This window comes from Mauremys mutica, chromosome 2 (genome assembly GCF_020497125.1).
Source record: "Mauremys mutica isolate MM-2020 ecotype Southern chromosome 2, ASM2049712v1, whole genome shotgun sequence".
In the NCBI taxonomy this organism is placed as follows: Eukaryota; Metazoa; Chordata; order Testudines; family Geoemydidae; genus Mauremys; species Mauremys mutica.
Window position 1 is genome coordinate 277087679 of NC_059073.1, and position 11664 is coordinate 277099342.

Genomic DNA, 11664 nt, shown 5'->3' on the forward strand with positions numbered 1-11664 from the left:
AAGACTGGGCTGCGCTGCGGCGGCGGCGGCGGGTCCCGCTTCCCCCGCCCCGGCCCCAGCCTCAGCCTCAGCCTCTTACCCGAGCGCGTCTCCGGCGGGGCCTGAGCTCCGTCCCGCTCAGAGCCGCGTGGTGAGGGGGCGGGGCTGGGAGCTGCACGCCGAGCGGAGGCAGCTGCCCCGCCCCCTCCCCACGCCGCTCTGAGCAGGGCGGGGCTCAGGCCCCGTTGGAGCTCCCAGCCCCGCCCCTGACCACGCGGCTCGGATCGGGGCGGGACTCAGGGGCCCCGGCGGAGACTCGGCGCTTGATGCGCTGAGGCTCCAGGAGAGGGGCGGAGGCGGGAGCCTCCGCTCTTCTCTTGGGGGCTCCTGCGGAGCCCGGGGCCCGGGGCAAATTGCCCCCTTTGCCCCCCCCCTCTGGGTAGCCCTGGTTACAGGTATGGAACAGCTTCCATATCAGGAGAGATTAAAAAGACTTGGACTGTTCATCTTGGAAAAGAGATGACTAAGTGGGGATATGATAGAGGTCTATAAAATCATAAATGGTATGGAGAAGGTGAATAAGGACGGACCCCTTCACATAGCACAAGAATCAGAAATTAATAGGCAGCAGGTTTAAAACATACATAAGGAAGTATTTTTCACACAATGCACAGACAATCTGTGGACTCACTGCCAGAGGACGTTGTGAAGGCCAAAATTATAACTGGGTTCAAAAAAGAATTTAAAAAAATCATGGAGGATAGGTCCATCAAGGGCTCTTAGCCAAGATGGTCAAGGATGCAACCCCATGCTCTGGGTGTCCATAAACCTCTGACTGCCAGAAGCTGGGACTGGACAACAGGAGATGGAACACTTGATAATTGCCCCATTCTGTTTATTCCCTCTTAAGCATCTGGCACTGGCCACTGTTGGAAGACAGGATACTGGGCTAGATGGACCATTGGTCTGACCCAGTATGGCCACTCTTATGTAGTTCTTTAGTCCCTAATTCAGCAAAGGAATTTAACATGTGCTGAAATCCATCTCTGGTCAGCAAAACATTTTACTGTGTGCTTAAAGTTTAGTGCCTGAGTAAGGTTAAGTACATGGTTTGCTGAGTAGGGATGGACTGCTGTATCAGAACATTAGATATATTTTAAATGCTACTCCATCCAATATAGTCTAAATTATTAGAGTGAATTCAGAAAAAAGAAAACAAAACCCACTATTTGTCTTAATCATTCTGGTATGTAAACATCCACTCCCTTGAGATAGTAGATTCTCCCATCAATCTTGGAAGCGCAGGTATCAGCAACCATGCTGAATTTTATAAGGACTATAGAAACTGCTACATTGAAAGAAGCACTTAGCTTAGAAACACTTGCAGGAGAGATCATTGTCTTGCTAGTGCATCCTCCAGTGAGCCACTGTTTACTTTTCTGGAATTTTAGAAGGACGAGAAGTTTGAAAAGGAAGAGCTTTTTCAAAAGAAAAAGAAGTGATAAAATTACAAACAAGAAAAGAGAAGAGGATTTTAAATGGGAAAGGGATTTGAAGAAAAAAGAGGGGGGAGAAGGCTTTCAAGGGGAAACCATTTAAAAGCTGTACATGTTTTTCCCAAAGAAGCCATTTACAGAACAAAAAACTCACTGAGAAACCACAGATTAAAACAGCTCATTTGAGACATGAGACAACTTACGTAAAAGAAACAGGTTCAAAGCCATAGGTGCTTTTCCATAAAGCTATTTCAAACATCTGCACACAAGGGAAAAGCCATTTGAATGCTGGAGACAGTTCAGGGCACTTTGGCTCACTCTCATACACTGGTTTCTCCCTCTGATGTTACCAGGTTGGTGCTCTCCTTACTTCTTTAGAGTTCTCTTCCCAACACGCACCATTATGGTGCTGTTTTCCTCTGCCCTCCAACCTTCCCAAAAGGTTTTCAGGAGGAGACTGCACCCAGACTAACATAAATCAAAACACAGACATAAGCTGTAAAGGCAAACAGTGCCCAAGAAAAGTGCAGCTTCCTCTTCCCCCTTCTCTGAGGATGGTTTTTCAAAGTGACTGGCTAGAAGGAGGCTGCCTTGTGAAGCAAGCAAGCACTGCGCAGGGGGTTGGCTGGGGCAGCCAGGCAGAGAGCAGTGCAGCTAAGTGATTCAGAAGGGTGGGGGGGAATGGCAGGACATGGTATTTTAAAAGTTCTGTGCTGTTGAGAAGGTTATTAGTTATTTGTCTGTTTCTCTTTGCTTGTCTTGTCTAGTTACACTACAAGCTCTTCTCATGGGCTGCGGAGCCAGGGGGAGAGGGGTTATCCAGGTCTGACTACTTTTTGGCAAGTCATAATGCCACTCACTCAGATTTGGAGGGTTGGGTGTAGGCTTATGGGCCAGAGGGGATTAGGCTGCGGTGTGGGGGGAGGCCATGCCTGAGACAGAAAGAGGGTCAGGTGTAGTGCGGCAAATCTATGCCTGCCCCTCTTTAATGGCGTTGCGCAGTCCCTGCTTCTATTCTATTTGTGTGTAGCGCCTAGCATAATGAGGCCCAAGCCCAGACAGGGGCTTTACATTTCAAATCAATTAATTGTGATCAAAGCCATTTCCGAATTAAGGTTACACTTAAAAGAAATCCAAACATGTTAAGATAAGACAGACCCATCTAACTCTTTCTTGGTCACTGAAAGGCCCAAAGGCTACATACTTTAGTTGATGAGGGGACAGTTCCCATTGACATCTGTGCCTTGGCATAGGACCTGTCTGTCTTGTCTATCTGCTTTCACGGCTGGCTATCGCTTGCTACCTTTCACTGGGATCTCAAATGACCAGGACTCACTTATGGGTTTTGTCCTTCATGGCATTTTCTTTCACTTTGGTTGCTCTGTTTGGGAGTACGAGAATAATTCTATATAAATTCCCTCTGACATGCCTGTGTCAGGTTTGATTAGAGTTTAAAAGACTCTTTCCAATACCTATATTTTAATTATGGAGGTAGTGACACAATGCTGAGTTCTGTTTTGCACTGAAGCAGGGATTCAACTTCTTTTCTTTGTATGTAAAATACAGAATATCCTCCCTAATTTTGCAGCACTTACTCCATTTTCTGATAATTCCCAGGAACATTAGTTTATGAGCTAAAACTAAGTTAAAAACTGGATTCTTTAAGAAATTTAGAGTCTAAGTTAGTCTTTGCAGTGAATAAACTTAACAATGGAATAAACACAGATTCTTCTAACATTCCATATAGTCAAAATTAACTGAAATCTTGTGCATAGCCATCTGAGTAGAAATTAGGTTTAATTAAGCTTATTAATTACTGTTGTATCTAACTGTTATGGTTATATAGGTTACTGGCAGGCTCAGGTCAATGTTTCACATAACTCTGAAGTTGGGCCATTGTGACACCAAATGTAATTCAACCAATCACCACCCTTCCTTTCCAGCTAATTTGCATGCAACCATTCTATTTCTTCTTATGATTTTATGGTCTGAGGAAGACATGTATCAAGAGTTCTCATTGGTAGATTACTTGGTGAAACTCTCATTGCTCTTTGCAGATTCCATGGCTGCATAATACCACTACCTTGGGTATCAGTGTTGAATAACTAGGAAATTCAGAATTAAGGTTATACTTACAAGAAGTCCAAACATGTTAAGGTAAGAAATGCACACAGTTAAGGCACCAAAATAACCTTATCTCTGCTCTTTAGTGACACAATGGGAGGGAAAAAAATTTACAAAAAAATCTAGTATGTCCTTAAACAGGGACGGCTTTAGGACATGCAGGGCCTGATTCAAGAGAGCTGCCGCCGAAATGCCGCTGAAGACAGCGGCAGCGATTGAGCTGCCGCCGAAGATAGCGTCGGCAATTCGGCAGCAGCTCAATTGGTTGCCGCTATTTCCGGCAGCACTTTGGCGGAGGGAGCGGGGCCCCTCCTCCGGACGCTGTGGGGCCCTCTTAGGCACGGGGCTCAATTCCTGGGAATCAGAGGAATCGCCCTAAAACCAGCCCTGTCCTTAAAAAATCAATTGCATCTAATCTTGGACCACAAATGTTAAAATGTCTCAATCATAAGCATATAGTTATTGCATAGTGTCTCTACAGGGCACAGTTAAGGTTGCTTGGGTTAATAGCTTTGGGGTTTTAGTTAATTACAACCTCCCATCCGTCACATTTTACAGATGTCAGGATAGAGATGTTAGTTATGTTAAACATGAATATTTTCCCTTCTTTTAAAAGTAGAACAGCAGAAGGCCTTCACAATGAGATCTCATATCACATAAGACTCCGCTGACTTCACAATTTGTTACAAACATGAAATTGCATCCAGTGATGTGCTACCATATTTTGATAAGAGATGCACAGAAAAATCCCTTCCTCCTTAACCTGAGATAAAACCTACTTACCAGGTGTCTGTATGTGCATATGCACACTGCCAAAGAGGATCAGTACAAGGGACTACTGAACCTCTGTTTCATCATTTAAACAAAAATTCTTGTGGGGGAGTGTCAGGGATTTCTCCCCATCAGATCATCTCTTTTGGATGCTACATGGAAAATGCACTCATACAAGTCCTATCCTTCCAGCAGGAGCATTCAGTGTCAGTCTAACAATGACAGGTTTTCAGCCCACCAGCCAACATCTCCTTTCTATGTCTCCCGTCTTCAGAGTTCAAAGTGAAACAAACAGTCCAAGGACAGCAAGAGCTTAAACTCCAGAAGAGGCAATGGAGGAAGCCTGTCAGTTCTACCCAGAATATTTAGCCTCTGGATGGGCCAGGCTATCATCTACTGGATCTCCAGCACAGGTTACAGGATAGAGTCTCTGCCCCGTTTTTAGCCAGGGGATTTGTTCCCTGTCAGTGGAAGGAGCAGCTCTGAGTGCTAGCAACCACTTTCTGAAGACATATTTTTAAGAAGCTCTGTTAGAAACCAGAATGACTGAGGTTTGCATAGCTTTATTTTTAACTTCTCACAAGTGCCACAGGTGGCTTTTCAAAGCTATTCTTCGACTGCACTTGTTCCTTCTAAAGACTCAGGGTGCATCCTTCACTGGTTGCAAATGGGTGGAGAGGGAGGAATGGCAGAAAGAAAGAAAGTCACTTAAGACCTATTCCCTCTTCCATTATCAATAAGTAATGCAGCTAGCATGTGGCACTGTAAGAAAGAGAGCTTTATTAAACAAGCTGTCTCTCAATGGACAGTGCAGTTTGGTCCTTCACCAACATGGGTCCCTCCTGAAACCTGATCTTCTTTATCCAGTTCCACACATCACATTACACCCACCATCTTATACACCACTATCTGGCTCAAAGTATGTATTTCCAGTTAACCTGCAACTGCATGAGTGGTAACTGATTTTGCCACAAATTTGGGATATTTACTTAAATTTGGGGGCACAAACTTCTACAACCATGCTCTTTTCTCGCCATTACATGCCAACACAAAATTTGAGCATGCAGAGCATGTCAGGAGTGTGCGCGCAATAAGGTGACATTTGTGCAAGAGGCAGGTCAAAACCTGTTGTGTGCAAAAGCAGAAGGGCTTTGCACACCAGACTGATACAGCAGAAAGAAAGAAAGAATTATTTTATGCTGCTTAGCAAGGTAAAAAATATCTCTCAATTTTTCTTCTAGTACAGAACTTGGTAACAGTTTCAAAATGATTTCAGTAGCTAATCCATCCACAAGTAATTTGATTTGCAAGAAATGGAGAACAAAGAGAGTGCTTTTAAATAAATCTTAATTAATTGTACACACAAATATCTTCAATGGCTGTGGTCTTGCAATGCTGTTAGATGGCTCATTATGTTGAAAGTGTAATTCCATATTTAAATAGATAAACACACATCCAAATGCCTGCCCAGGAGTTTGTGTGCTGAAGTCATGGAGCAGAACAATTTATTGGCCCTTTAGTGCCACCAGTTTAAAACGTAATGTGCGCAAATGGCATTGCACTTCTAATGAGATGTCCATTTAAAGGCACAATGCTCATTTTCTTAACATGTGAAATACTGGTATAATTTTGGTAAGTTTAACCACTGAGAGAGAAATGTTTGCAACATACTTGTAAATTGCCTCTATCGTCTATTTTTTTTTTAAAGTGTAACATACTGCAGGCCATTTTGGTATGCAAAAGCCAGCTTTGTTCTACACGTAGAACATTTATAACCAAACTGCATCTGCTTTAAAACAAATAGCTGTTTCCCCTAATTTCTAATAAGTCATCACACATTGTATATTTTAATCATAGGAGGCCTACGGATTTCAGAATACTGTTCCCCTCAGACTAGCATTTCCTCTGGAGTTACTGTGTGCTAATTGTAGTCAAGATTGTGCCTCCCTTTCTCCTGCTGAAAAGTTCCTTACTCCATGTGTAGTCCCATTGAGACCAAACTGACTCCCTACAGAATAAGGGGCTTTGGACCATGAGTAAACTGAGCAGGGATTGGCCCAATATAGCTAAGTATTTAAAACAATGTACACAACAACATACTGGGTAAGATCCTCACCTCCGCTCCAGTCCCTTTACATCAAGTAAAAGGGCTGGAGAAGCCTAAAGCCCTAAAAGCCCCATATCCAGCTGGAGAAGGAGGATTCCTCCAGTACAGGCAATGCAGATGACAGCTGTAAGGCTGCCTCTCAAGGAATCCCTCAGAGATTGTGGCATAGAGGGTGCATTGGGCTGGGAGCAGCATGTCAGGGATGGGGCCCCAGCATACAGCATTGTAAAGATTCCAGGCAGTGCTGTGGCCCATAGAGAAATACAAGGGAGGCTGGTATAACAGGGAGGCTGTCTAAGGGCATGGCTACACTTGCAAATGTAGAGCACTTTGAGTTAAACCAGCCTTCATAGAGCACAGTAGGGAAAGTGCTTCAGTCTGTCCACACTGACAGCTGCAAGTGCACTGGCGTGGCCACATCTGCGGCACTTGCAGTGGCCACAGAGAGCAGTGCATTGTGGTAGCTATCCCAGCATGCAAGTGGCTGCAACGTGCTTTTCAAATGGGGGGGGTGGAGTGTGACAAGGAGTGTGTTGTGTGTATGTGGGGGGAGAGAGAATGGGTTTTGGGGGGGCTGAGAGCATGTCAGCATGCTGTCTTGTAAGTTCAGACAGCAGCAGATACCCCTCCCCACCCCCGCCTCTCTCTCTCTCACACACACAGCATTCCACAGTAATGGTTTGCTTTGATATCCGCATTCCTGCTGTGATTCCAAAACAATGACAAGAGTGGCCACTTGACTTAAAGGGATTATGGGACGTTTCTGGAGGCCAATCAGAGTGCAGTAATGCAACACCTCGTTCACGCTGACGCCCGGGCATTTCACCCAAGGTGCACCAAGCGTTATGCTTCTCACCGAGGTGGATTACCAGGAGTGCTCTAGCCACAGTCAGAACGCTCTAAGTGCCTTGCCAATGTGGACAGGTCGTGCGTTAGGGCGCCTGGGGCTGCTTTAATGCGCTCTAACTTGCAAGTGTAATCAAGCCCTAAGTTACAATAAGGGAGGAGGGTCTCTCCAGCCCTGGTGCAGCTCAGGTTCAGGAGGGCTCAAAAGGAGTTTAAAGCTAACATAGCACCTCCCCTGTCCTTTGGCTTCAAGTTCTATGCTGCACCTATTAGCAGCACAGTACTGAATCTCACCCTCCGCATCCATAGGTCTGTTGTACCTTAAGACTGAAATGGTGTCTGCAGCATTTTCTAGTTATCTGTGAGGACTTTTTGAAAATAGAACCCACAAGTAGACTTGGGCAGAGAAAGCTAATTCCATTTCTCAAAGGATGTTGATATTTTGAAATCTGGCTTAGTTTCCATTAGGAATGAAAACCAAACATTTTGAAGTTCTCTGCAAGAGGTAACAGAGCTCTGGATCCGGGTTCCATCTCTGGCAGGCTGCCCATGAGCCACAGACCCTGGATGTCTGGGCTGCCCAGCAACCCACCAGGAGACCTTCCAAGGAGCCAGGTGGGCGAGCTGGCAGGAAACCAAGCAGATATCTCTAGGACCTTTGGGCAAATTTGAACCATCCCTGCAGAACTTTTCAATTTAACCAAATTGGAAAATCCCCATGAAACACTGCTCTGTGGGAATCTTTCCCACCAACTCTCCTCACAACCTCCACACAATATAGACACACATACATATAGGCTCCTTTAGCAACATCTGTCAGTATGAGGAAACAGTTATGACAGAAAAGAAGGAGTTAAAACCATGTTATTAAAATGAAGTATTACAATTGTCTATAGCATCTTTGACCTTTCTGATTGGCTTCTGCTACTGATGACAGATTAGACTGCTCAAATGTTTGTCCAGGTGTCAGTTTCCACAAAATTGAAAAAATAATGGGTGCATCTATCTATTTAACCTTGGTTTCTAAGCATTTCTATGTAGGTATTTGCAAGGATAATAATGTACAGAAACCATCCCAAACAAACGAAAGTAAATCTTTGTCTGAAACATCCATTTCAGTGTGTTGTCAACAGCATGAGCGACATTAAGTACAATATTTTTGGCACAAAATACTTCCTGTTTCAATTTTTAATCCTTTTTAAACATTATTCTTCTTTAGTTAAACATCTGTTTTAGACTTATAAGAGCTGATTCTATAGTATTATATTCAATGCCTATTATACTCTGAAGTGGAAAAAGCTTCAGAAGGAACGTTAGAATAGCTATTATGACAGTAGCACTTTGTTATGGAGTAGCTTTTGTAAAAAAAATTAACTCTGGGGCTTTGACAGATAATTATGGACTCACATTACACTGCGGAATATTATATAAAAATTAGAATAAGTAAAGTCTCTTTCACATTTCAAACAAATGTCAACTATATTTGCTTCAGTTAATTGACTCTCTGATTTAATTTAAGCGGGTACTGTTCTCTTACACATAAATTGTGCACTCTTTTGGTTTCCCACAATATTTGTATTGAAAAATTATTGCATATCTTGCTTTCATCTGTTATTTGGCTTTTGAGAATAAGTGTTTGGAAATGATAGAACATATTGTAGCTTGTTTGATTTTGTCAGCTAGCTGCAAAAAGAGCTTACATTTTGATGCCTCAGGCTGAATCCATATTTCTCTTAACATGACTTTAAATTACTAAGAATTTCAAGATTAAGTTTACCAAATATTGAACACATGTGAAATATGTTAGCAATTTTTCAAACACATCTTTTAGCACATAAGAGAAATGTTTTTTCAAAATTATAATCAATTTGGTAGTAACCAAATGTTGTGTTTGATAAAGCGATTTGCTGCACCTCTCTCTATGGCTACTAAATTGGCTTAAACTTTTAAAAGTGACCAGGAGCCTAATTTGAGCCACCTTTAAGAGGCCTGATTTGCAGAGGGTGGGTGCTCAGCACTTTCTGAAAATCAGACCATTTTAAGGAGTCTTGAGTTGGCCACACCAAAAATGGAGACACCTAAAATGACTAGTCACTTTTGAAAATTAAAGCCTATGTGGCCATTACAAAGGATGAAAACCCAGAGAAAGCTATTATACATCCAGGGTTCTGAGCACCTGTAAAAGACAATGGCAAGGGGTTTCTACAGCCTCATACAGAAGTAATATGGTAGAGATGGGAACGAGGAGAGAAAATAGGTGGCTAATGCAAGGAAGTTATAAGGAGGACTCACGCTCGGGTCATTTCTACCTCACTGCCATGGTGGGAGCAATCTATAGAGTGATGCCAGGTAAATGATAGGAGTGACCTCTTGGAACAGTCTCTGTGTCAAGGACAAAGAACTTGGTGTATGGTGTATTTTAGAACACGTGCTCCAGCATTTATTTTCCGTGTTAGGAACCTAATGGCCAGAATCTGGATGCAACAATGCAGAGGGGTCTCTCTAGATGTTGTCATTACAGGCTTTTGCTATATGCTAGTAGGCTTATATTCCCAGTTGGCATAATAACATCTCCACAGTCCTTCAATGACATCCCAATATTTCGAGTTGGCCTCTTTCCAATTTCATTTCATATCGATGCCATTCGTAACCACTGCTGGTATGAAAAATTTAAATCCCACCCGCAAATACTATATACTAACTGCACTTTACATTTTATTGGAGGAAAAGTGGAATTATTGAACAATGGAGGTTCAATGTGAACAGGTGACATTTATTTATATTTCTTGTCACCTGTTCCGATTCACCCACTGCTACTTTCAAGCCACATTTACAAAAGAATAAAGAACACCACTATATTTCAGTCAACTGACATCATAGAATTTCACTGCCAAATCAAAACCCACACTTAAATATGCCCCTAACAGAAAACAGAGATAAAGTGGTTAGCTTTTTATTTCTATATGAAGCTTGTTCATTGTAGCAGGTAGAGATGATAACAATTTCCCGTTCAAAAACAGGATGGCGATAACGCTGCCCTAAAGAGCATCCATTGATATTAAAATATAAAGAGTGGCTATTGCACATATTCAGCTATTATTTTTCAAAAACCTTGTATGAAGGTTTTAGTTTTCTTTTGCTTTTTAACTAGATACCTGTTTATAGAAGTAACTGCAATGGTTTACTGGGCAAAGAATACGCATATATATTATTCATAAATATTACATTCACATTTGGTGGACTAGCAATAGAATATAGAGCCTCTCGCCTAGGGATGCACTTACTGAATAATACCTTTGCTGAATACCATGACTAATGGTACCACTACAAATTAATTTTGGGTAATATTTGGCTATCTTCTGGAACCAGATTCCCACTGTCAGGTCTTTCTTCCCCACCATCTCTTATCTTTGGCTCTCTTCTAGAAGTCCAGAGTAGCCTCTCAGCCATGTGCAACACCTCCTCCAATGTATTTGGTGAAAAGCCAGCTAGTCTCATCCTCTCCAATCTCTAGTTTTCTCACAAGCTAGTAACAAAATCTGTTGTCATAGAGGGCCCTATCCATAGAAGAAGCTTCAAGGATGTTGGCTACATGACAACACCCTCTTTCTGGAGCAGCAGTTCTGCTGATATTCAGATTTGTGTTAAAAATATTAGGACAGCCCAATTCCAACTTCAGCTGAATCCAAATACGCAGCCCTATAATCCACTGTCAGCCCTGCAGTGATCAGAAATAATTATTATTGTTTATACCTCGTGTATACCTTGTGTATTTTCTTGTAATCATCCAGGTCTTGATCCTAGCACAGGTGAGAAGCGTTGCATGTATAAGCACAACATTAAAAGTGGTGAGCAGGAACAGGCACGCAGGGGAACACAATCCTATATTAATGAGAGCACTGCTCCACAATCACCTAGTCACTCCTGCCTAATAACAGGTGAGGGGACCATATAGCAGAATGCCTCATGAGCAAGATGGGGATTCAGCACAAGCCATTCTCTCTTCACAGAGGCCCATTCTATGCTCACACCCAAATCTGTTTACTCTGTGCACTTGCATGAAAGGGAGAAGACTTGAAACTTACTATTGCTCAGCATGGAGGTCTACACCTCACACTTAAACCTGATATGTGTCAACACATTCTTATTTGTATTACATTATTGTCTAGAGGCCTCAATCCAGAGCCAGGCTCCCTTGTGCCAGATGCTGTACAGAGACATAGGGTACATCTAACCCAGTGACTATCTGAAGGATTGAACTTGTTTCTTAAAAATATATCCAAAGGCTTGGAAGTAATATCAGTATTGCTAGGTTAGCTAACATTCATCCAGTTGAAACTT